This window comes from Chiloscyllium plagiosum, unplaced genomic scaffold (assembly GCF_037043375.1).
Source record: "Chiloscyllium plagiosum isolate Xiang-an unplaced genomic scaffold, Cpla_swu_hap1 HiC_scaffold_48, whole genome shotgun sequence".
NCBI classification, from domain to species: Eukaryota; Metazoa; Chordata; class Chondrichthyes; order Orectolobiformes; family Hemiscylliidae; genus Chiloscyllium; species Chiloscyllium plagiosum.
Window position 1 is genome coordinate 45,455,027 of NW_028270186.1, and position 27,263 is coordinate 45,482,289.

Consider the following 27,263-nt stretch of genomic DNA (forward strand, 5'->3'; position numbering starts at 1 on the left):
TAACGTATTAATAAAAAAAGTATATATCTCTGTATTAAGGGCAGTCTGTGCCTCTATATGGGGTAATGTTCGTGTGTTTGTGTGTAAATGTCCATATCTATGTGCGTATCTCTGTGGGCATATGTTATGTGTGTTAGTGTCAGTATCTCAGTTTGTGCGTACCTCTGTCTGCATCTCTGTACAGTGTTGTTTTTGAAGTAAATAGATTGAAATTGGAATCAAAGTCTCCCTCCTCCTCTCTCTCTGTCTGTCCCTGTTGTTCATAGAGTTCACAGAATCGCTACAGTGTGGAAACAGACCCTTTGACCCAACGCATCCACACTGACCCTTCGAAGAGTAACCCACCCAGACCCATTTCCCAACTATCCTACGTCTACCCCGATTAACGCCCCGAACCTACACATCCCTGGGCACTATGGACAATTTATCTTGGCCAATTCACCTAATTTCCACATCATTGGACTGTGGGTGGAAACCAGAGCACCCGGTGGAAACCCAGGCAAACATGGCGAGAATGTGAAACTCCACACAGACAGTCGCCCGAGGGTGGAATCGAGCCTGGGTGCCTGGCACCATGAGGCACCAGTGCAAAACACTGAATTTTATGATTAGATTCTTACAATACCTCCCTCTGCTGGCCTCCCCGCACCACTGCAGCAGTGGCACAGTTTTTTTACTCTCTGAGAAGATAATAAATCCATTCCTGTGAATCTCTCAAATTGCACGGCCGTTTGATTTTTCAAATAATATCTTTGTCTGATACAAAGCAATTTTGTCTGATACAAAGCAATTTTGTTCCTGCGTCATTACCAACACCATTGCGCCTTTTTCGCGACTTTTCAATACTTTCTCACGTAATTCTTAAGTATTGAAAGTCACAGAATAACAAACAAATTCACCTCATCCCTTGACAAAATGGTTCACTCAGGGGTGAGTATTTCCATTCTGACAGGCCCAAGTATATTAGCAACCCTCCAGTTACCAGCATTGTGTGTGTGTGTGTGTTGGGGTGGGGGTGGGGCCGTTGGGGGGAGGTGTATGTGTTGAAGGTGCTGTCAGTTTGGATGGTGATGTGAGCTGCTGCCCTACTCCCTCCCAGACTGAATCTTCGAAGCTTATCACCCTCTGCCACTGTCACTGCAGTAGGGTGTGGAGGCCAGCTGAGGGAGAGATTGCGTCATTTTAAACACTGCAGACACCGTCAGACCTGAACACATGTATAGATACTCACAGAGTGAAATGCAGACACACAGGTAAATTGGGCACGGGAGTGGGGTGGGGTGCGGAGATGGATATCGGGCACTCCACCACACGGCTTCGCTCTTTCAATCCTATTCCAAGCTGTTTGTCCTGGAATAAGAGACGGTGTAGGTGGTGGTGGTGGGGGGGGGGGGGGGAGGGGGGGGGGCGTGGGAGATGGTGCCGTGTCCAGAGGGAGTCAGCCAACAGTGTTGTATCCATGTGGCTCTAATAGTGAAGGAACTGTAGTAGAGTGGAAAGAGAGTGAGAGATAGAGAGAGAGGGGGAAGGTGCTGCATTCTGAGTGGTGAGCCCAGACCATGATCGTTGGGTCTGGCGGTGGGGCCCCTTCTGGGAAGAGAATGGTCCCCCTCTGTACTAGACCATCCAGCAGGACCTCTGTGCCCCTGTCGACAAACCGTAGTGTAATTGCCCCTTATCTGCCATGCTCAGGGTAAATTGTGCAGTAAAGCTCTAACCTGAGAAAACTCAACCATGTGCCTATTGGCCTTTTAAAGATGGCACCAGTGCCAAAGATCACGGAAGACCAAGGGGCATGTGGGTGATGGTGAGTACCTCCAACCTTGATGGGTGGGAGAATCGGGCTGGTATTGAAGGAGAGGGACACCATGGGGTGGGGTGGGTAGCGAATGAGGTAAGTCCGATAAGATAGCACAGGAAACTAGCTCAGCCTCGTGCAGACAATCCCTCTGTCACACTCAATGAAAATGGCACTGAGACAAATTATTTTTAGATTCAAACCAATGAGTCGAAGATTCTGCTGACCCCAATCCCAGTTACAACTCTGCAGCTGCATGACCAATTCTCTCGATCACAGAGAAGGAGCTAAACGTCACCTTACCTTTGGTAAATAAGGCAGTGGGGAGGGGTGGTTGAGGTTACAGTGGGGGAACACTTTATGGCAAGTCCTCATAATTCTATCAGTTTTAAAATAGAGATGGAAAGGAACGAAGCAGGTCAGAATTTAAAGATCTAAATTGTTGAAAACCAAGTTTGATGATATTAACTAAGAATTTTCCAAAGTCGATTGGGACAGATATTCGCAGAGAAGGGGAGTCAGTTGGGAAGTAGCAAGCCTTCAAAAATGAGATGTCAGGAGTACAGAGACATTATGTCCCTGTTAGGGTGAAGGGTAAGTCAGGTACGTGTAAGGCATGCTGGAGGGTTGGAGAAGTTGAGGTTCTGGTCACAGATAATAGGGAAGTATATGTCAGGTATAGACAGCAGGAATTGAAGTTTTTTTTTCTTAATTCATTCACACAATGAGGGCGTCTCTGGCTAGGCAAGCATCTATTACCCATCCCTAATTTCCCAGAGGGCAGTTAGCAGTCAACCACATTGCTGTGGGTCTGGAATCACTTGTAGGCCAAACCAGATAAGAATGACAGTTTGTTTCCGTAAAGGGTGTCAGTGATATAGATGGATTTTTCCGACAATCGGAATGGTCATCATTAGCCTCTTAATTCCTGATTTAATGTGAATCACTAGAAAATTCTGAAGACAACAAGAGTATACTGAAGAGAGAAATTGGGAGCATAAAAAGGGGACATGCAATAGATTAAGGAGAATCCAAAGGAATTATACAAATATGTCAAGGACAAAAGAGTAACTGTGGAGAGAATAGGACATCCTTAAACATCAGCAAGGCTGCCCATGTGCAGAACCACAAGAAATGGGGGAGATACTGGACGAATATTTTGCATCAGTATTTACCATGCAGGAGGATATGGAAGCTACAGAACTTGAGGAATAAGTAGTGTCATTAGGAAATTGTCTGCATTACAGCGGAGCTACTCGTGGTCTTAAAACATGCAAAGGGAGGTAAATGTCCTGGCTTTTATTGGATGTACGCTAGAACTCTGTGGGAAGATATGGAAGTGATTGCTGGGCCCCTTGCTATCATCAATAGCCACAGGTAAAGTGCCGGAAGACTGGAGGTTGTGTAACGTGGTGCCACTACTTAAAGGACTTAGAAGGGTAATAAGGAAAAGCTAGTGACCGTGACGTCAGTGGTGGGTTAGTTGTTGGAAGGGATTATGAGTCATCGGATTTTCACAGATTTTGAAAGGTTCCGACTGATTAGGGATATCCAACATAACTTAGTGCAAGCAATATTGTGTCTCACTGACTTGACTGAGATTGTTTTGAAGAAGCGATTAAAAAGATTAATTAAGATAGATTGGTGCACATTGTCGATATGGACTTCAGTAAGGCGTTGAATAACATTGTGCATGGTCATCTGTTTAACAAGGTTGGTTCATTTGAAAGTCATTTGGTTGCAAAACTGGCTCAAAGGTAGGAGGCAGAGGGTATTGGTAGAGGGTGGCAATATCCTGGAAAAGGTTTGCAATGCACCTCATGTTGTACAGATAGTCCAGTTTATGGAGTAATCCTCTAGCACGGCTTGCGCAGCTCTCCATCGTAGCTGTTACCTTACCCCAGTTTATGGTGTCTGGGCTGGTTCTCTGAAGCAGATTCAGGATTTGAGGCAATGGACCATTCCAGCAGATCTGGCAATGCCTTTATTCTTTTTTTGCATTCTTGTGAATTGGCCCAGTGTTGCCTCATTTATCAGTTATTCCAATCCCCCCATCTCCTTATCCATATTTTCAGCAAGTTATCAGTTAATGAGCTATTTGTTTTTTTTCTGTATCTTCCCTGGCCTTAGTTTTTGACTCCTTCCTGTATCGATTGCTGGCACTGTGAAGCTCAGAAACAGTGAAATAGTGTATGGCAGGCTGTTGTTCCCTTCCCGATGTGTCCCATGTGGTTCTCCATGGACAAGAGTGTTCCAGCAGCTTTGACTCACGTGTTTGAAACTTGATATGCGCCTGCTCACGGAACGTCTGTTTGTCTCTCTCAGTTGATCGTGCAGTCAGTAACACGAGGAAAATTCTGGAGTATAATTGTAAAGGAACAGGCATCTAACTTGGAGCTGAGGGGCTTCTGACTGACTCCTGTTATTGAAAAGCTAATGGGGTGGCTGGGGATGGTTTGCTGGAGGTTGTGCTGTGAGCTGCGTCAGACATTCAGGGAGACCTTAGGATTTGCTGACCCAACTCTGGATGGAGCATGGGGACTGTAGTTACTGCTTCTTGGTGTGTAACATGAACAACAAATGGATCAGAGGCTGCAGAGAGGGGAAGCTCTGAAACCACGCAGTGGGTGTGTGGAGCGAAAGAGATTTGCTGTATCTGTGTTTTCGCCTGGACAAGCACATACTCTCTGTCTCCCCGTTGCATACACTGATGCACACTCTCCCTATCTGCTCCACATACACTCTCCCTCTCTCACATGCACACACGCGCACTCCATTCTGTCACACGCACGCATGCACTCTCTCCCTCCCACACTCTCACACACACACTCCTCACTCTCTCTCTCATGTACATGGAATGTCTCTCTCTCTCTCTCTCTCCCCGCCCCCCCTTCACACAGACACGCCCCACTCTCCTACATACGCACGCACACGTATGCACATATAAATCTGCGGGGTGAATTTGCATTTGACCATTTGCATTTGCAGATACATTTTATTTTCTTCCAAAAACATACAATTTGTGGATAGTCAGTCAATGTGATATTTTGCAAACTCCTACTTTGTAAATAAAACCAGTCTGACTCCAGATGAAGGCGCAGACAGCGTCCAAACAAGGTCTCACACTTAGAATGCATTGTCTGACCGCATGTGTTACTTGCGGCACGGTGGCACAGTGGTTAGCACTGCTGCCTCAATTCCCGCCTCAGGCGACTGACTGTGTGGAGTTTGCACTTTCTCCCCGTGTCTGCGTGGGTTTCCTCCGGGTTCTCCGGTTTCCTCTCATCGTCTAAAGATGTGCAGGTCAGGTGAATTGGCCATTCTAAATTGCCCGTAGTGTTAGGTAAGGGGTAAATGTAGGGGTATGGGTGGGTTGCGCTTTGGCGGGGCGGTTTGGACTTGTTAGGCCGAAGGGTCTGTTTCCACACTGTAAGTAATCTAATCTAATGTAAGTAATCTAATCTAATCTAATCTCCATTTTCTTGAAGGTATTTACAAGAGTGACTTGAAATAAATTCTGCAATTTGCATATTAATCAATCAAATTTGCATCTCCATTCTAACTGATTAAGTATTTAAGCGCCATCTTAGGTGTGTACAATTCATGTGCATAAGTTGTACAACCCTTTGATCTTCTCTTACAACTTCTGTGTTTAAGGTCTTCCTCTCTCTTACACTCCTGATGAAGGAGCAGCGCAAGGAAACCTTGTGTTTACAAATAAACCTATTGGTCTCTAACCTGGTATCGTTTGATTTTTGACCTTGTCCAAACCAGTCCAAAACCAGAGACTCCATATCATGGTTTTTACTGGTTAGCTAATCTCCCCTGGCAAGTAAAATGTTCCTAACCCCATGTGTCCTTGTCTTCCATATTAATATTTTGCGAGGCACGTTATGCACTGATATCTGGAAGTCCAGATATAATACATCTATATGATCCCCATTATCCAACTAGCTTGTTATGTTTTATTTACAGCAAGGTAGTCAAATCATTCAAACATGATTTATCCTTCGTATAACTATGTTGACTGTGCTGGATTGTGTCTTGACTTGGAAATCTCCTGTTATTAATTCCTTCATATAGGATTCTAAAAATCTGTCTTCAATCCCAATAGTTTTCTCCCTACTTTTCATCCCCCAGTGAAGCTGATTATTCGGTGTCCTTCCCTTCTATAACCTCTATGTTCCCTTTCACAATTCCTGTGTAACAGGCACAAGGCTGTAAAAGATCTGCTCGAATTGCCATGTAAGAGGCATGAGTGGCTGATTGGACTCATTCTGTTTCTGCTTTACACACCCGCTTTGCTGAATGTCCTCCTGCTGTTCCGACATTATAGTCTCAATGGACTTGCATGTCCTGCTCCTGTTTCTGGCCAAGCCGCTCAAGATCTCAATGTCCACCTCCTGTTGATCAATAACAGGTTTGAGGACTTATGGAATCTCGGTGGTCAAATGTCACTTTTCAAGGGCTGAAATATTTAGGAAAGTTGTGTTGCCCACAATGGGTAGCTCGGTGGTTAGCACTGATGCCTCACTGTACCAGAGAGCTCAGTTCAATTTCAGTCTCCAGCTTCCTCCCACTGTCCCAAGATGTGCATGTTAGGTGGATTGGCCAAGCTAAATTACCCATAATGCACGGGGATGTGGAGGCTAGGGGCATCATTCTTGGAAAATGCCAGATTATAAAGATTGGGTGGGGATTGAATGGGATGGTCTTCGGAGGATCAGTGTGAGTCGATGGGCCAAAAGGATGTGGTTCCACTGGAGGGGTGCAGTGGAGATTCACTAGGATGGTCCCTGGTTTGGAGCATATCACCTGTGGAGAGAAGCTGGAAAAGCCTGGTTTGTTTACTCTGGAGCAGAGAAGACTGAGGGGGGTGTGATTCAGAAGGATAAGATTACGAGGGGCATGGACAGAGAGCAGTTGTTCCTTTTAGTCAAAGGGGCAAAACCAGGGAAACACACTTTTAAAGTGAAGGGCTTGAGGAATTGAGATTTGATTTTCATCCAGAGGGTGTTCGGTTCTGGAATACACTTCCTGAGAGGGGAGCTGTTATGGTAACCACATAACAGCTAAATAGGTCTTGGACGAGCTCTTGAAGTTTCATAACATTCCCGGCTACAGGCCTCAAGTAGGAGAGTGGGATGAGTGTAGACCGTGCTGTAGACCGATGACGGTACAAAGACTATGCCAGATTATAAAGATTGGGTGGGAATTTAATGGGATGGTCTTCGGAGGATCAGTGTGGAGTCGATGGGCCAAAAGGATGTGGTTCCAATGGAGGGGTACAGTGGAGATTCACCAGGATGGTCCCTGGGTTGGAGCATAAATAATGGCAAAGACCAGTGGGAAACTAGACGATTGGGAAAGCTATAAAGATTAAAAGAAAGCAACAAAACATAAAACCTGTCCAGAAACATAAAAGTGCATGTATGGTATGAGCTGCCAGAGGATGTGGTGGAGGCTGGTACAATTGAAACATTTAAGAGGCATTTGGATGCGTATATGAATAGGAAGAGTTTGGAGCGATATGGGCTGGGTGCTGGCAGGTGGGACAAGATCGGGTTGGGATATCTGGTCGGCATGGACGGGTTGGACCGAAGGGTCTGTTTCCATGCTGTACATCTCTATGACTCTATGACCCTATAAGATAGATAGATTATGAGAGCAAACTACCTCAGAATATAAAGATAGATATCAAAAGATTCTAAAAATACATAAAGCAAAAAGAATGTCTAAGGTAAGCATTCGTCCTTTAGAGGGTGAGGAAATGGTCAAGGAATTGAATATATATTTAATCAGTCTTCACAGTGAAGGACACTAATAAGATGCCATAATTGTCAAAGAGAGGAAGGTAGGTGAGGACCTGGAAACAGCCATTCCTATGAGAGAGATAGTGTTGGGCAAGTTCATGGATCTAAAGTTAGATAAGTCTCCTGGCCCTGATGGAAAGCATCCCAGGGTACTATTAGAGGTGGTGGAAGAAATAGCAAATACATTTGTTTTCTAAATTCACTGGACTCTGGTACAGTTCCAGCAGAGTAGAAAACAGGAAATCAGACACCACTGTTTAAAAAGGGTAGAAACAAAGTGGGAATGATAGACCAGTTAGCCTAACATGTGTAGTGGGGAAAATACTTCAAGCTGAAATCAAGGAAAGAAATAGCAATTCATCTAGATTGAAATTGTTCCGTTGGATAGACACAGCATCAGTTCATGAAAGGCAGGTCATAATTAACTAATTTACTGGAAAGCTATGCAGACATTATGACCACGGGGACCCAGTAGATGTGGTGTACCGAGATTTACAAATGGCATTCGACACAGAGCCGCCAAAAAAGCTGCTGCATAAGGTAAAGATGTGTGGCGTTACGGGTAATGTATTCACATGGGTAGAGGATTGGTTAACTAACGGGAAGCAGAGAGTGGGAATAAATGAGTGAGTTTCTGGTTGTTGATCAGTGACTAGTGGTGTGCCTCTGGGATCATGCTGGAACTGCAATTATTCACAGCTTAGATGGACGATTTGGAATTGGTGACCACGTGTAATATCTCAAAGATTGTAGATGATACGGAAATCAGTGGCAGAGCAAATGTGCAGAGGACTGATAAACTTTTCAAAGCAACAAAAATAGTTTAAGTGAGTGGGCAAAGGTCTGGCAGAAGGAGTACAATTATAATATATGTGATTTCATCCATTTTGGTAGGAAGAACAGTTAAAAAAGGCTATTATTTGCATGTTAAAATGCAGCATGCGACTCTGCAGAGGGACCTGGGTGTCCTTGTGCATGAATTACAGAAGGTGCTCTGCAGATGCAGCAGATCATTAACAAGGCAAATGGAATTGTGTTCTTCATTGCGAAAAGGATTGAGTTTAAACATAGGGAGGTTATGTTGCTGCTGTACAGGGTGCTGGGAGGTCACACCTGCAATACTGTGTGCAGTTTTGGTCTCCCTACTTGAGAAAGTATGTCTTGGTACTACAATGGATGCAGAGGGGTTTGCTAGGTTCCGGATTTGCGGCAGTTGGCTTATGAGGAGAGACTAAGTAGACTATAATTATATGTTGATTGGAATTTGAAAGAATGAAGGAGAATCTGGTAGAAACAGGTATGAATATGAAGGGAATAGATAAAATAAAAATAGAGAGGATGTATTCAGTAGCAGGTGAGAATAGGATAAGAGGACAAAATCTCAAAATTAGATGGAGCAGATTTAGAACTGAATTGAGAAGGAACCTCTTGACCAAGAACGTTGTGAATCTGTGGAATTCCCTGCCCAGTGAAATAGTTGAAGCTTTATCATTGAATGCCTTTAAATGTCAGATAGATTTTGTTTGAGCAGGAAAGGATCAAAGGGTTGTGGTGAAGGGCAGGTAAGTGGAGCTGAGGCCAAGAAATGATCGGCCATGATCTTATTGATGCTCCTAGTTCTTATGTAATGGGTCAACATGAAATAGAAATCATATTTAAGACACTGACTGGTTGATTCAGAAGGAGAAGCAATGGATGCAATGCATTTGGATTTTCAGAAAGCTCTTGGTAAAGACTCTGGCCTAGTGTGCAAAGTCAAATGTTACAGGATTAGGGTTACGGGCGGCACGGTGGCACAGTGGTTAGCAATGCTGCCTCACAGCACCAGAGACCCGTGTTCAATTCCCGCCTGAGGCGGGAATTGAACCCGGGTCTCTAGCGCTGTGAGGCAGCAGTGCTAACCACTGTGCCACCGTGCCGCCTCAGGCGACTGACTGTGTGGAGTTTGCACATTCTCCCCGTGTCTGCGTGGGTTTCCTCCTGGTGCTCCGGTTTCCTCCCACAATCGAAAGATGTGCAGGTTAGGTGAATTGGCCATGCTAAATTGCCCGTAGTGTTAGGCAAGGGCTAAATGTAGGGGAATGGGTGGGTTGCGCTTCGGCGGGTCGGTGTGGACTTGTTGGGCCGAAGGGCCTGTTTCCACACTGTAAGTAATCTAATCTAATCTAAAGTAATCTAATCTAATCTAATCTAAATATGAACATAGTTTTAGAATAGGAAAGCTGACAGGAAACAATTAACAGGAATAAAGCATTCTTTTTTGAAGTACAAGGATAACTGGGTGTCGCAGGGATTGCTGCTTGGGCCCCAGCGTTTCCCAATGCATGTCAAACGTTTAGTTAAGGGAATCAAATGCAATATTTCGCAACCTGCTGACAACACTAAACGAGGTTGGATTGTGAGTGAGTGAGGAGGATGTAAAAAAGCTCCAAGGTGCCACCGTGCCGCCCACGAGTTCTATTTTTCTGTTTTTAGCACATCCCCCTCGAAAGCGTTCCTGTTCATGTACACATCAAATTGCCTTTCAATTGTTGTAATTGCACTCACCAATACCACTTCCTCCGACAGCTCGCTTCATGTCATTGGGAGCCTCCATCCTGGGGAAAAGACTTTGGCTATTCATCCTATTAATGCCCCTCATAATTTTATAAACCCCAATATGTTCACCCCTCAACCTCCTAAGCAAAAGGACAAAATCACAGCCTATCTTTATACCTCAAAACCTCCAATCTTCCTCATATCATTTAAAATATTTTGTCCCCATTCAAGTTTATAACATCCTTCCTTTAGCACGGCGACAAGAATTGTACTCAGTACTCCAAATGCGGCCTTACCATTCTCTTGTACAGCCACAACATGATATCCCAATTCCTATAATCAATGCTCTGACTGATGAAGGTAAGCGTGCCTAACGCCTTCTTCACCACCATGTCTACCTGTGACTCCACTTTCAAGGAACTATGTACCTGCACCCTGGATCTCTCTGTTTGACAGCACTCCCCAATGCCCTACCGTTAACTGTATAAATCCTGTCCTGGCTTACAAAATGCAACACCTCACATTTATCTGCATGAAGCTCTATCTGCCAATCATCAGCCCACTTTCTCAGTTGGTCAAGATCTTATTGTTCTCCATGATAACCTTCTTCACTGTTCACTATTAACAGCAATTTTGGGGTTTCATCTATGAACTTACTATCCATGGTTCCTATATTATGATCCGAATCATTTACGAAAACGATGAACAGCAGCAGCCTGGTCCTTGTGGCAACCACTGGTCACAGGCCTCCAATTGCAACAACAAATCTCTCCCAGCATCATCTACCTCCTACTGTCAAGCCAATTTTGTATCTAATTGGATAGCTCTCCCTTATCCCCTGTGATGTAACCTTATTAAACAGGCTACCACGTGGAACCTGTTGGTCCTCACTATATTCACGTAGACAATGTATGCTGCTTTACCTTCATCTATTTTCTTCGTCAACTCTTCAAAACTGCAATCTAATTTGTGAGACGTGGCTTCCCAGACACAAAGTCATGCTGAATATCACTAACCAATCCTTGCCTTTCCAAATGCATGTAAATCCTGCCTCTCAGAATCTCCTACAAAGACTTACCCACGCCTGACATCAAACTCGCTGGTCTGCAGCTCCCTGGCTTTTCCTTGCAGCCTTGTTACAAATAATGTAACAACATTAGCTGTCCTCCTGTCCTCCAGGACCTCAACCGTGGCTGTCAATGATTCACATAAGAACGTCAAGAGAACTGCAGAATTCGTAAACCTGAAACAATGACAGAACGTGCTGGAAAAGCTCAACAGGTTTGGCAGCATTTGTGCAGAGAATTCAGACTTAATGTGTTACAACACGGGGTAAAACCCTCCCCCCCCCGCCCCCGCTAATTTAAACCTGCAACACAGAAAAGGCTTAACCTGTGCTGTAATCTGTTAAAACTCGGGAGGCCAAGAGCCATCCTAAAGGTCACTATTTAAAATAAAAATTAACAACTCTTCTTTTTTAAAAAAAGTCTAACAGAGAAGAATTAACTAACAACTATTTGCAACTCCTTTAGAACATAGAACATAGAAGAATACAGCGCAGTACAGGCCCTTTGGCCCTCGATGTTGCGCCGATCCAAGCCCACTTAACCTACACTAGCCCGCTATCCTCCATATGCCTATCCAATGCCCGCTTAAATGCCCATAAAGAGGGAGAGTCCACCACTGCTGCTGGCAGGGCATTCCATGAACTCACGACTCGCTGAGTAAAGAACCTACCCCTAACATCTGTCCTATACCTACCACCCCATAATTTAAAACTATGCCCCCTCATAATAGCTGACTCCATACGTGGAAAAAGGTTCTCACGGTCAACCCTATCTAAACCTCTAATCATCTTTCTCTGACCTATCTTTTATTTTCCCTTCTACAATACTGGTCCAATGAAAAAAACCCAATTAAGATTTACTAAAACATTCAAATTTCAGAACCAGACCGCTGTCAAATCTTCTCTTTGTATTTTCCTCTGTCATCTTTTCTTCTCCTTTGCGTTTCTGTTTCACAGGTCAGTGACAAATGAAGGCATATTTAGGAGAGCTATTCTCTGGGCAATCTGCAGATGTTGGTGGCTTGGTAGTTCTCCCCCAACTGTTCTTTTTTTTTTGGTTTTATACCTCAAAGCATCGGGTCATTTCATTTTTTTCTTTTAACATTGTGAAAATGCAAAATTCAAACTTGATTGGAGTTTAGAATCTTGGGACATAATGTAAACTGATTGATCGAATTTTATTTTATTTTTGTCTCATAGCTATCCAGGTACTGCCAGCTTCTGGACCAAATGTTACATTATAAATTTTCCAGAACTCGCTATGCTTGTAAATCCTTCAACTCTCTTAAAGGTACAATATTCTTTACACCTTCATAACACCTTCCCTCTCAAAAATGAACCATCATAATGAAAACATGGTCTTATTTATTTTTGTATTCTTTAAACAGATTACTATAACATACTGACAACTTAAATCCAAGTTCACCTTAACTTCTTCCCACATATCTATATTTAACATTGGATAAATACAAATCTCATCTAAACTTTATTAGTTAAATCCGTGAGAACGCCTCTGCAATTACATTTTTATGACACGCTACATGTACAATTTTAAAATTAAAAGTCTGTAACATAGTCTCCAATGAAATAATCTTTAAAGCATTCTAATAATGTAAATAGATTGGGATCCGTGTACACAATTGTCTCCAATGCATTATTCGTGACATACATATTAAAATACCATAAGGCTAGTACTAAACTCAATAGTTCTGACTCAATCATGGAATGTTTCCTCTCGTGGCTGTGGAGTTTCTTTGAAAAGTACAACTCCATCTCATCGTCCTGTAGCAATACAGCTCCTACTCCTATGTCACTAGCATCGATTGCAGCTTTGAAAGGTTTCGTAATGTTTGGTGTATCTAAAACTGGGTTGGTGATTAATATTTCTTTTTAATAGTCGAGGGCCTCCTGGCATTGTTCTTTACACCAAAACTTTGTGTTCTTTTTCAGCAAATCGGTTAACGTTGCCACTACACTCCTGAAGTTTGGAACAAACCTCTGAATGAATCCGCTGAGTCCGAAGAAATTAAGTACTTTTTTCTTTGAGGTTGGTCGTGGAAATTCCTCGTTAGCTTTTGTCCTTGCATTCCATGGAGTCAAGAACATGTCCCAAGAACATCACGTGTGCTTTCACAAATTCAGTTTGATTTAATTTTACCACCAGTTTTGTTTCTTGTATTCGTTCAAAGGGCTCTGCCAACTGTACCAAGTGATCTTTCCAGGACTTACTAAAGATCACTACGTCATCCAAATGGACTGCACAGTTTGTTAAACCAGCCATACATCTGTTCTTGAGTGTTTGGAATGTGTTGGGTGCGTTCTTCATTCCAAAGGGCATTAGTTTTAATTGATACAGCTGATTTCGCGTTACAATTCAGAAATTTATTTCACCCTCTCTGATAAAGGTACCTGCCAGTAACCACGCATTAAATCCAACTTGGTGATGTAACTGACTTGTCCAACTTTCTCGATACAGTCCTCCAATATTGTTATTGGATATTTCTGAATTTGTAACAGTGTTGACCTTCCAAGAAAAATTATTGATTCCTGTCTGGTTTGGGACGATTGGCGAGCTCCACTCGCTCTGGCTTGGTTTGATGATGTCGTCATTGAACATGGCCTCCACCTCCTTCTGGACCTGTCTGGCTTTGAGAGGATTAAGCCAATATGGATGCTGTTTTATCGGAACAGTGTTCCCGACGTCTACCTCATGTACAATAGCATTAGTTCTCCCCATATGATTCTTACATATGTCCTCATACTGCAATAACAAACCTTTCAACTTTGTTCTATGTTCCTGAGACAGACAGTTTACGAACCTCAAGGACTTCTGCATTTTTAACATACTTTGAGGCACATCAAAATCCACAAGATTTGGATTTGATTCCTCACTCTGCGCGGCAGTAACTGACACCTGTTTCTCCAGTTCTTCTTCTCCTCTACTTTACAAGAGGGGACCTATACAATCATTTATAACCCACATGAAGGGGTTTTCGAATGCGGGAATTGGCAACAGAGGTGTTAGTTTCATTACTGCCTTTGGCCTACCTACCATTTGGCATGTATGACATGTATGTCAAAAGTTAACCAAAAGTTAGTCAATAAAAATGTTTTTTTCCTTAGCCTGAATCTTTCGTACCCCGAGGTGACCTCCTATAGGTAGTTCATCTGCTACCCATAACACTTCCTGTCTGTATGCTATCGCAAACACAATCTGGTGCACTTTGGCACATTTCTCCTCTGCACTAACTTGACGTGGTCTCCATTTCTGTCTTAAAATTCGACTTTTCAGATAATAACCCTCACGAATATCCTCTGCCTCCTTTTCAGAATACACATCCATATATAAATGTTTTATCATCTTGTCGGTTTGTTGCAAATCCCTTCGTCTTTCAGGACTAAACACCTCTGTCTGATCCACTGCCTGTTCAGGTTTTCCTTGCATCATTACGGCAAACAGGGTGTCCGGTGACTGAACATCAACTCCTTCATCTTTGTCTTTAGCGGTGCTGCGTGCTGTGACTTATGATAGCGGGATCTGGTTACTGTACAGCCTGGGAAAATACCAGGATATTTCTGATTTAACTCCTCAGTTTCTTGGTCTTTCTTGTGCTTCTCCACAACCAGGGGTACCACTTTCAACTTGGACCCTGCTGAATCATTCTTAAGAACAAACTGGATTGCTGGAACTGACTCTCTGTTAATCATTCCAACTGTAACATCCCCAGTCATCAGTAGGCATTCCAATCGAATCTTACATAGGGGAATGCTAAATTTCTGTCCATCTATTCCACAAATCACCACACTCTCGGGTAACAGATCAGAAAGATTGCAAATTTGCTCATCCCTTACGATTAGAGGCTGGCTAAATCCTGTATCTCTCAAAATTATAACTTCTTGCCCTTCTCCCCCTGTTATTTCTGAGAAAACGTTACTCACAGAGGTGAATTCTTTATAGATATCAGATACTAACTCCACACCCAGCCCCTGCCTAGGCTGTGCACTTCCCTGCAGCTCCTCAGCTCGTGTTGGTGTCTCCTTTAAAACTTCCACTAATGCCACTGGCTTAGCTTCTTTTACCACATCTTTTCCCACAGTGCCTTTCTTAACGACCAGCACTGTGACCATACGTATCCCTCCTTATGGCAGTAAAAACATCATTTTCCTAGTGCCCTTCTGAAATCACCGACACTGTAATTTTCTGTGTCCCATTCCATTACAGTGAAAACACCTGAGGCCTTTCGCCTCCTTTCCACTCTCTTGAGCATCTTCTTTAACCTGTGGTAATCTCCTATTCTCTACACTTTATTTTATATTCTAGAATCTCCCCTTCTCCCAAATTCTATCCCTCACAGGACGTAATTCTGGCTGGAAGCTTGTCTTATGCAGCAACATGTATTCATCTGCTAATTCTCCTGCTCTTCTCAATTCCTGAACTTTCTGTTCATCCACCTGAATTCTTATCATTTCTGCTAGTGAGTGTTTAAACTCCTCCAGCAGAATAATCTCCCTTAGAGCCTCATAGGTGTTAGCTATCTTTCAATCCCGCACCCATCTATCAAAATGCCTATGGTTAATTCTTTCGAACTCAACATAAGGCTGACCTGGTTCCTTCCTTAATTTTCTGAACTGCTATCTATATGCATCCAGTACGTCAGTACTTAAAATATCTTGTTTGACGTCTTCATAATCTCCTGAACCCTCATCTGACAGCGCAGCAAATACCTCACTAGCCCTGCCTACCAGCTTAGTCCAAACTAGCATTACCAATAGATCCTTGGACAACTCCACCTGCCTAGCCAAATTTTCAAATGAAATAAAGAAGGCTTCAGCACCTTTCTCATCAACACGTGGCAGTGTTTTGACACAGTTGTATATATCACTAACGCCCCTTTTAATCTCCATCCTGTTAACTTGACTTTGCTGACTAAATCGCAATTTCTCAAGTTCGAATTCTCTCTCTCTTTGCTCAGCTAAGAAATTTCTTTCACTTTTTCTCCCTCTGTCTTCTCTGTTTGATAAGCTAAGAACCTTCTCCTCTCTTTCTTCTCTCTCTTATTCTCTCCCTTTGTTTATCTTTAAACTGCATTTTCTTCAATTGTAATTTAAACGTTTTTTTCTAAATCTCCTGCACTTCTCTGTTTCTCTGACGCACCTTAGAGTCTCAGTAATTTCCTGACAATTTCTGCTTTACTCTTGTTCTTGGTTTGACCCAAATCTAAGTTATTTGCTAATTCTTAACATTTGGCCTTTATCGTTCCTTCTAAACGCCCTCGGCAAATGTGGGAATCATCTTCAAACTCCAGAACGTCTTTAACATTTTTAAGAGCCATTTCTCTCACTTTTAATTTAACCAACCACAGGTCACCGAAACTTAACAAACTGTCTAACCGACGTTTTATTTGCAATAATGTGCAAATAATTAAACCTACTGTGTGTTTTTCACAGCACAAACCTATTTAAATCTGCCCAAATCTCAGACTGGATCTGTCTAAACCTATTCAAATCGCAAACGAAAGCCCTCTCTCCTAATTTAGACCCCTCTCCTAATAGACCCCTCTCCTAATTTAAACCAGACACAGAGAAAACGTTCACCTCATGCTGGAATCATGATTGGATTGGATTTCAGTGTATTTGGGCATAATTTAAACTGATTGGCCCAATTTGATTTTGTTTTTGTTCCATGGCAACTCCAGCTCATTGTTGATTTCACAGTCAAATTTTATACTTTAACTCCTTTCAGAACAATGTACACCTCTACACCTTCATAACAATATCTTTGGTTTTCTGTAAATTTGATGATCTTAGTAAGTTCACATAATAGCATATTCTGTTCCATAAAAAGACCGGTTTACTGTCATCCTTCCTTTGTCTAAATCCTTCTTTCCAGTTATGATTCCAGTTACTAACGATGTCACTGGTATTCTTCAACAAAGTAATACATTGTGTGTGTGTGTCTGTTTGCGTGTCTGTGTGCGTGTGTTTTGTGATTAATCCGCTATAATTAAACTGACATGAAAGAATGAGATGCAATCACATTCCCAGAAGAAGAAGTAAGTGTGCAACGTTTCCGAGTTTTCTGATATTAAAAAGGTGAAAAAACTCCTTTATTCAGGATAGAAAAGTGAGCACATGACGTTCATTTACAGGACGGAAGTAATTTAATGAACATTTACTGGGATTATTGAAAAACCAAATATTTAGGTTTCTCCTGAAATATTAAATTCGGCATTTTTCAAGTCTGAGTTGCACATGTTCTTATCAATATGCAATCGTGATCAGTGACAAAAGCAGAAGTTGCTGGAAATGCCCAGTAGTTCTGGCAGTATCTGTTGTGAGAAAGCAGATTCAACATAGGGTAACGGAATAGGTCTGGGATGTTTACTTTTCGCCAATAGTGTTCAGCAATGTACCGGTTAGATGCATTAGTCAGGGTAAATGCAGAGTAACAGAGTAGGGGGATGGGTCTGGGTACGTTACTCTTTGGAGAGTCAGCGTGGTCATGCTGTGTGAAACGGCCTGCTTCCCCACCGTAGGGACTCTGTGATTCTATGTATTCTTCATACAAAGGGTAGTTCGTGTCAGGATCAAGAATGGCTCGCAGCATGTTCAGGGCATAGTGAACAGCCAGTGGTCGTGGTACACGTTGGTGCCAATGACATACGTAAGAAGAGTGAAAGGTCCTGCAAAAAAAGCTCAGGGAGCTCGGAGTGAGTTTAAAAGCAGGATCTCCAGTATTGTAATCTTGGGATTGCTCCCTGTGCCACCTGGAAGTGAGACAAGGAAGAGGAAGATAGTCGAGTTGAATATGTGGTAAACCTTTTAACTAAATGTGTGCAGTATTTGGAGTAAAATGAATGAGCTGACAGCTCAAACAAAGGTCAATGAGTATGGCCTTGTGGAGATTATTGAAACGTGGTTACAGAAAGGTCAGGACTGGGGTGTTAAATGTCCAAGGGGACTCTATTCAGACAAGAAGAAACAGCAGGTGGAGTGTCTATATTGGTTAAGGATAATGTCAAGGCTGTATTAAGAAATGATACTAGCACGTGGGACGATAATGACTGATCAATCTGGTTCAAAATAATACACATGGAAAGAAACCCATTGGTAGGAGCATTTCCAGCCCAAAAGCTCCCACCCCGGCAACCTACTTTCAAAGTAGCGAATAGCATAAAGCAGGGAATATTGTTGGCTTGAGACAAGGGCACAAGAGTAATCATGGGTTATTTGAACATTCATATCTAACCAAACAGAGAACTGGGTTTGGTATTACGTAATGAGGAAGGCATGATAAATCATATTGTAGTACTGGATTATTTTAGAAAGAGTGACCACAGGATGCCGGGGTTTCACATTCAGATTGAAACAGGAAAGACAGCGTCATATATGAGAGGTTGTGTTGGACAATGATAATCTTACTGGCCTGAGGAAGGGGTTGGCTCTAGTGGACTTGGCAAAGCATTAAAGGGCAGGACAGTTGAACAGTGGCAACTACTTAGGGAGATAATCAAAAAAACCCTCATTAAAGTGTAATCCTGAGTGGAACAGGCATTGTATAAAGGTGAAAAGTGATCCATGTCTTAACAAGGAAATCAATAATAACATGAAGGTGATAGCCTGGTCGTATTATCGCCGACTATTAATCCAGGTAATGTTCTGGGGACACGGCTTCAAATGCCACCATGGTAGGTGGTGGAAGATAAATTAAACATAAACCTAGAATTAAGAGTCTATCAATGATAATGAATCCACTGCTCATTGTTGGATACACCCATCTGTTTCATGACGCTCCTTTCGGGACAGAAACCACCCTCCTTACCTGGTATGACCTACATGTGGCGTCAAACACACACAAATTTGGTTGACGCTTAACTACCCTCTGGGTTCAAAGTTTGTGCGAAGATTTGTAGCTCGGGTGCTCGTTGTTGTGGTTCTGATCGCCGAGCTGGAAGTTTTTGTTGCAAACGTTTCGTCCCCTGGCTAGGCGACATCATCAGTGCTTGGGAGCCTCCTGTGAAGCGCTTCTTTGATGTTTCCTCCGGTGTTTATAGTGGTCTGTCCCTGCCGCTTCCGGTTGTCAGTTTCAGTTGTCCGCTGTAGTGGTTGGTATACACAATACCATGCAAAGACTACACTCAACACTATATAGGACAAACAGGAAGACAGCTAACAATCCGCATACATGATCATCAACTAGCCACGAAACGACACGACCAGCTATCCTTGGTAGCCACACACGCAGACAACAAGCAACATGAATTCGACTGGGACAACACTACTATCATAGGGCAGGCCAGACAAAGAACAGCCAGGGAATTCCTAGAGGCATGGCATTCATCCACAAACTCCATCAACAAACACATCGACCTGGACCCGATATACCAACCACTACAGCGAACAGCTGAAACTGACTACCGGAAGCGGCAGGGACAGACCACTATAAACACCGGAGGAAACATCAAAGAAGCGCTACGCAGGAGGCTCCCAAGCACTGATGATGTCGCCTAGCCAGGGGACGAAACGTTTGCAACAAAAACTTCGGGCTCGTCGAACAGAACCACAACTACCCTCTTGGTAATTAGGGATGGACAATGAGTGCTGTGTAACCAAGCGACGCCATCATCCTGTGAATGAATTAAAGAAAACGCTTACATTGTCAGCAAATGGTTACGAAAAACAAAATCAAAATGGCTACGAAGGAAAACGAGCAGAAATCATAAGAATTGATAAAGAACACTTCTCGGAGTAGACAATAAGGAAAAGAATGCTGTACCGAAATGTTGGTATTTTAGAGGATGAAAACGGCAAGGTAATACTGGGAAACTCAGAAGTGGCAGAGGCAAAACCAACATTACCTATTTTCACTGTGGAAGATAATTTCTTCCCAAAATGTACAACAATTGCAAAGAATCTTGATGGAAGTACAATGATGAGGAAGAAGATATTAAATACATTGATGGGATTAAAGTTAGGTCAGGCCCTCGGCCTGCATTCTATCATTTTAAAGGAGGCAACAGCAGAGGTACTGGATGCGTTAGTTACGATATTCAAAACATCCCTGGATTCTAGAACAGTGCCGACGTATTGGAAAATTAATAATGTGGCACTAGCATTCAAAACAGGAGATAGGCAAACAAATCATAAACTATAGACAAATCAATTTAACCTCTGTCGTGGGGAAGTTTCTTCAACAACCATAAAGTAGGAAATAACTGAACACTTGGAGAAACAAAAATCAATTTACCAGTGTCAGCAAGGTTGTGCTTGACAAATCTGTTGGAGTTCTTTAAGAATGTAACCAACAATGTGGATGATCGGGATGCAGTAACTGCTGTACATCTAAAATTCAGAAGGCATTTGACAAGATGTTGCATAAAGGACTGATCTAGAAGGTTAGATTCCAGGGCTTAAGTGTAGAGTATTGAATTGAATAGAGAATTGGCTGACTAATAGAAAGCAAAGCATTGGGGTATATCGTCTTTTTTGGCGAAGTGAAACTACTGAGGTGCTGCAGCATTCAGTTTTCGGACCTCAATTGTTTGCAATCTGCCCAAATGACCTGGAAGGAGAGACTGAGTGCAGTAACTGAATTCACAGATGGTATAAAACTGGGTGGTAAAACAGGCTGTAATGAGGAGCTAAAGAGTTTACAGATGAATTTTGATAGGCTTTGAAAATAAGGCAGATTACTATATCTAGCCGATGGTGTTTAGTGTGGATAAGTGCATACTTGAATTTCCTACCGCCAGTCTTAACGTCTATGTTCTTGTGTTGCTCCATCTGTAGTTCTTTGGATTTTATTCATCGTTGGTTGCTGAGGAAACAGGAATCATGGGGTTTGGATGAGGGAGATGCAGGTTGCTCTGTGTGTGGGGAACATGACATTACTGTGGAGAAAATATCGCAGTCAGACCTTGTTGATTACCACAGCAGGCCTAGCAACCAGATGGCCTATCCTAGTTCGTAATAAACCAAATCACACTATTGCAGTCAGACAGTCAATCCATAATTAATATGCCCATTTCATAATAACGGGACAAATGGCCATTTAGATCAGAAGTAAAGATTTGGCAAGTCCTTTTAGATTTAATGGCTATTCGAAACTGCAGCTTGAGAAGTGGGTGACGGGACAACAAAACACCTTAGCATTGTTGCAACTTTATAGTTTAGATATTGAGTAAAAATATTACATTATCAACATTGTTGTAAAGTGTCCATTATCTCCGTCTTATGAACAATATTTTGAATGTTTCATGGGAGAATACAAGCATTGAAATGGTTAGAAAAGGAAAATGTGAAGAGGATATAAGTAATTTATAGAGGTCTGGGAATGTTAAGGGAACGGGTAAATATTGGACTTTGGATCATAGTTGGGAAAATGTGCCTGTTTTTGTGAACGTTGGCGAGTTGAATGGAAAAACAGTGCATTTTTCGGGAGGCAATATAAATCTTGAAATATTTTAAAAGCAAACACGTTTACAAATAGGAAAGTTTTTTCTACAGTTTACATATTGATGATGAGACCAGTTTCACTTTATAGTTACAGTGTGTCTCCTTATTATTGAGCCTCTGAGTAAGGGGAAAAGCTGTTCTCTCTTCACCCTCTCCATACCCCACCTCCCCCCCACATGCTGTTAAACTCCTCCATCAGGAGCACACCTGATCCTTCTTTGGTTAAAAGTAAAATCAAATAAATCGAGCCTCCCATCAGTTTGAGTACTGTCTTGTCTTGTTACTTCTGAAATGTATCACATTTATCAATGAAAAATTTCATCAGTGATTGATCTGGCCATCTGAACAATAGGTTTATACCCTCCTGCACCCTCACACGTTCTTTCTGACTGTGAGTCACCATCTTATCTTTGTGTCATCAACAACACTATTTATCATTTCTCCCAAACTCCATCCTTCCAATTCTTATCATCATCTTTTATGAAGTTCACTATATGGCCTTGATTTTCTTCGTGTTCTTCAGATGTAGTTCACAGGGAAAGAATTAAGAATTCCATTCTCTTGTTTTTTTTTTCCTATTTCGATGAATTTACAGCGTGATGCAGTTGAGGCTTTTTCTTATTTTGGACATGGAGCTCAATTCCCCTTTTATACTAAACGCCTCTGTATGTTTTATTCTTAAGGCTTGTACTTAATTATTATTGGATTAGGTTTAGGTGGTTTTCACTGCAGCATTTGTGTTTTATGTGGACCTGGATAATGTTATTTCTATCGTTCCCTGCAACAGTCAGAGCTGAAGGAACTTTCCGTCTGTACGATGGACACAGATTCATAATTTTGTTTGAAAGAGCTAGAGAGATGATGATAAAGATTCAATTAAATTCTACATATAAAGCCTTACAGCAGGAGATCAAATTATATCGTAAGTCATCTTGAATTGGAAACAACTTATTAAGACATACGCCCATTTTTCTTCATATTGTAAAAACAGGTCCGAAAAAATGTTCTTAGAGCAGCATGGATCTTACAGCTGCTCCTGGGATTGCAGGCAGTCCAATATTTCATGTAGTCTTTTTTTGCAGTTGATATAGTTATCATAGTTTATTAATTTAACATTATTTTTTCTATTTTGTTTTATTAACATTCAAAAGCAAACAAAAAAAAGCAAAACAACTCACTACTTTCTTTCAAACGAATATTTTTAAAAAATATATTTTTAAGGTGGTTTAAAAAAAAGAAATGTCTATTTATGTTTTAAAATGTTTCTTTTATTACGCAGCAATAGATGTTTTAGTTTTGAAAAGTTAATCAGTTTTTAAAGAAACAAAGGAGTTGTCCCTTCATTCCGGAGAGTTCTACACATGCTCAGGTCCGGAGAAGACTTTTCTTCTCAGAATTTGTTGAAGGGGAATACTTTTATTGATTTAATTAACTGAATGGCTGATTTCATTTAATTTTGTATGTTTGAAACGTATAAGTATATATTTTTCCATTGTCTGTAGGTAATGAAAGGTAACATAATGTGTATTAAAAAGATATCCTGCTTTTAAGGTCACATTTAAGGGACAGAGAGGATGGCTGGGAGATTTAGAAAAAAAACATCCAGCAAATCAGTCAGATAGATGGATGTCAGGCAGAAAAGATAGGATTCCAGTTCAAAATCCTCTTGTGCCTATTCATCTATCAAAATGATTTTCAGTTTTTAGAACTGCTGAAGGGAATTGTGTCTCTGAGGAAAATGGAAGAGCCATCAGTTATTGGACGCTTGGAATGATTCTTATGTTCGGCAGCGTTTGACAAGATTTAGTAGAATTATTTCTACAGTGAGCTCTTCTGTCAGGGGCATCAACAGGATATTCTATGGCAGTGACAATAGATTAAGGATAGCTTGTTGCTTTCCCTGTGCTCGGATTAAGAACGTTCCTAAATTTTTCAAGCACATTCTTAAAGGTGAAATTGAGTAGCCAGGAATTATTGGACATAGTGGTAGGAACGATATTTTAGGGAAAGGTTAAAGCAGTACAGAATGATTTTAAGAGGGGAGGTCGAAGATTAAAAATAAAACCTTAAAAGTAGTAATTTCTGATATATTCCCAATGCCAACCCCAACCGGCAAGGAACACAAGGTTAAAGGAGAAAAATCAATGGCTGAAGAACTATTATGTAGTTGAGGGATTTCGATTTTTGGGAAAGAGGAATCTATTTTAACAAAGGAGTTGACCCTTCATTCCGGAGAGTTCTACACATGCTCAGGTCCGGAGAAGACTTTTCTTCTCAGAATTTGTTGAAGGGGAATACTTTTATTGATTTAATTAGCTGAATGGCTGATTTCATTTAATTTTTGTATGTTTGAAACGTATAAGTATATATTTTTCCATTGTCTGTAGGTAATGAAAGGTAACATAATGTGTCGTAAAAAGAAATCCTGCTTTTAAGGTCACATTTAAGGGACAGAGAGGATGGCTGTTCAGAAAAGACCTGTTCAGAAAGGAATGGTCTAATCTAAACTGGAAAGCAACCAATATCTTAGCAGAGAAATTTGCTCATATATAGGGAGACTTTATATGGATAGAGACAGCAAGGGGGATATTCCAAGTAGCATAACAAATTGTAGGATGGATGGAGAAGTTTATGAATGTGAGTATAGCATGTCAATTAGAAAAGGAAGGCGAGAGAGTCAAGAGTGTACAGTAATTCTAAAGCACTCAATTGCATTTATTTAAATGTAAGGGGTCTGACAGGTAAGGCTGATGAACTCAGAGCATGTTTAAGAACATGGGAGCCGATGAAGGACTTTTGCCTGAAACGGCGATTTTGCTGCTCCTCAGATGCTGCCTGACCTGCTTAATTTTCCAGCCCCACATTCTCGACTCCAATCTCCAGCATCTGCAGTCCTCACTTTCTCATGAGAGATGTTCAAGACTGACAATTCAATGTTCCAGGTGTTAAGTGTCACAGAAAGGATAGAAAAATCATGCAGTTGGCTTTGAGGGGAGGTCTACCCTTTTTTATAAAGGAATAAATTAATGTTGCAACTGAGAAAGATATTTCTGAAAAATCATCCAGTTAAAATATACGGGTAGCATTAAAAATAAGAAAGCAAAGATCTGTTTGAAGAGATTGCACTAAATGCTCATTTGTGACAAATCGTCCAGTGAAAATATATTGGTAGAAATTAAAAATAAGAAAGGAAAGAGCACCTCAATGGTATTGTACCGAATGCTCTCCAACAGTAAGAAAGAAATTGAGAAACGAACATGTAGGGATATCTCGGATATATGTAAGCTTAATACAGTTGTAATACTGGGGGATTTTAGTTTTCTAAAATTTGACTGGGACTATCACAGTATTATAGGGTTGGATGGTGAAATATTTGTCAAATATGTTCACGAAAATTTTCTTCATCAATATGTAGATGATCCACAGGAAATGAGGAATAAAATCCCATTCCTGGTTCACAAGACAGCAACAAACAAACAAAATTGAGTGCACCTCAAATTCATCCAGCTTGAACTCTACTTGTCCACTGTGTCACCAGTTTTGGTGTCATCTGCAAACTTACTAACCACGCCTTCGATATTCTCACGCAAATCATGTACATAAAAGACAAACAATGAACACCCAGAACCTACCTCTGTGGAACACTGCTGGGCACAAGCCTTCAGTCCGAAAAGTAACCGCCCTCTCTGTCTCTTGCCATTGCACCCAATTGAAATTGCTGGAGAGAAACCCCACAGTTCGAGCAATATCAGGGCAGAGAAAAATGGAATTAACTTTTTTTGAGTCCAATATGACATGTTGAGAACATGTTCATTTAAGACTTGATATGTTAACTGTGTCTCTGCCCAGATCCTGCGTCATCTGTTGCATTTATCCATCATTTTTCATTTGTATTTCAAATTTCCACTATCTCTAATATTTTTTTTATTGGTCTAGACGCTGAACCCTGTTATATTTGGACAATATGCTCCATTCCTGTTCCCATTACTTGTGCCAATGACGCATGTATTACACTAGATTCTGTTTCTTCTTTAAGCTCTGCAAATAAATGCGTGGATCTCATGAAAGTGATTTTAATTTAAAAGGCATTTTAGAGACAGCTACACTCGAAGAAAAGTAAGTACAGTTCATTAATTATGACATAGTGCGTTTTATGACTCACATTGTCTCCTCAGTCGCTAAATATTTTCAAAAACGACATCGCATTCTCCCAATTCCTTCGACTCTGCCGCATCTGCTCCCAGGAGGACCAGTTCCAAAACCGCACAACCCAGATGGCCTCCTTCTTCAAGGACCGCAATTCCCCCCCCCCCCCCCCCCCCGTCGTGGTCGACGATGCCCTCAACCGCATCTCTTCCACTTCCCGCTCCTCTGCCCTTGAACCCCGCCCCTCCAACCGCCACCAGGACAGAACCCCACTGGTCCTCACCTACCACCCCACCAATCTCCATGTACAGCGCATCATCCGCCGTCATTTCCGCCACCTCCAAACGGACCCCACCACCATGGATATATTTCCCTCCCTTCCCCTATCAGCATTCCGTAAAGACCACTCCCTCCGTGACTCCCTCGTCAGATCCACACCCCCCACCAACCCAACCTCCACTCCCGGCACCTTCCCCTGCAACCGCAGGATGTGCAAGACTTGCGCCCACACCTCCCCCCTCACCTCCCTCCAAGGCCCCAAAGGAAACTTCCATATCCGCCACAGATTCACCTGCATCTCCACACACATCATCTATTGCATCCTCTGCACCCGATGTGGCCTCCTCTATATTGGGGAGACAGGCCGGCTACTTGCGGAGCGTTTCAGAGAACACGTCTGGGACACCCGGACCAACCAACCCAACCACCCTGTGGCTCAACATTTCAATTCCCCCTCCCACTCCACCAAGGATATGCAGTTCTTTGGACTCCTCCATCGCCAGACCACAACAAAACGACGGTTGGAGGAAGAGCGCCTCATCTTCCGCCTAGGAACCCTCCAACCACAAGGGATGAACTCGGATTTCACCAGTTTCCTCATTTCCCCTCCCCCCACCTTGTCTCAGTCAAATCCATCGAATTCAGCACCGCCTTCCTTACCTGCAATCTTCTTCCCGACCTCTCCGGCCTCACCCCAGTCTGACCTATCACCCTCACCTTGACCTCTTTCCACCTATCACATTTCCGACGCCCCTCCCCCAAGTCCCTCCTCCCTACCTTTTATCTTAGTCTGCTGGACAAACTTTACTCATTCCTGAAGAAGGACGTATGCCCGAAACGTCGATTCTCCTGTTCCCTGGATGCTGCCTGACCTGCTGCGCTTTTCCAGTAACACATTTTCTGCTTATGTGCATTTTGTAAAACCCCCAAGCTCACTTTTTCCACCTCCAAAACAAGCTTGGTTCCTGCAAGAACCATCGCTATCTGAAGCTCTGTTTACTCGCCAACCAACACACGAAATAAGAGACACTAACACCTGCCACTCGCTATCTAAATACGGCAAAGGGCTCCCAGTCTGTTATGGGCCAAACCCGACCCCTCAAAACATTTTAAGCAGAAAGCCCAGACCATAACTTTGCTAGTTGTTGAAGGTTAGTGTGTAGCTGAT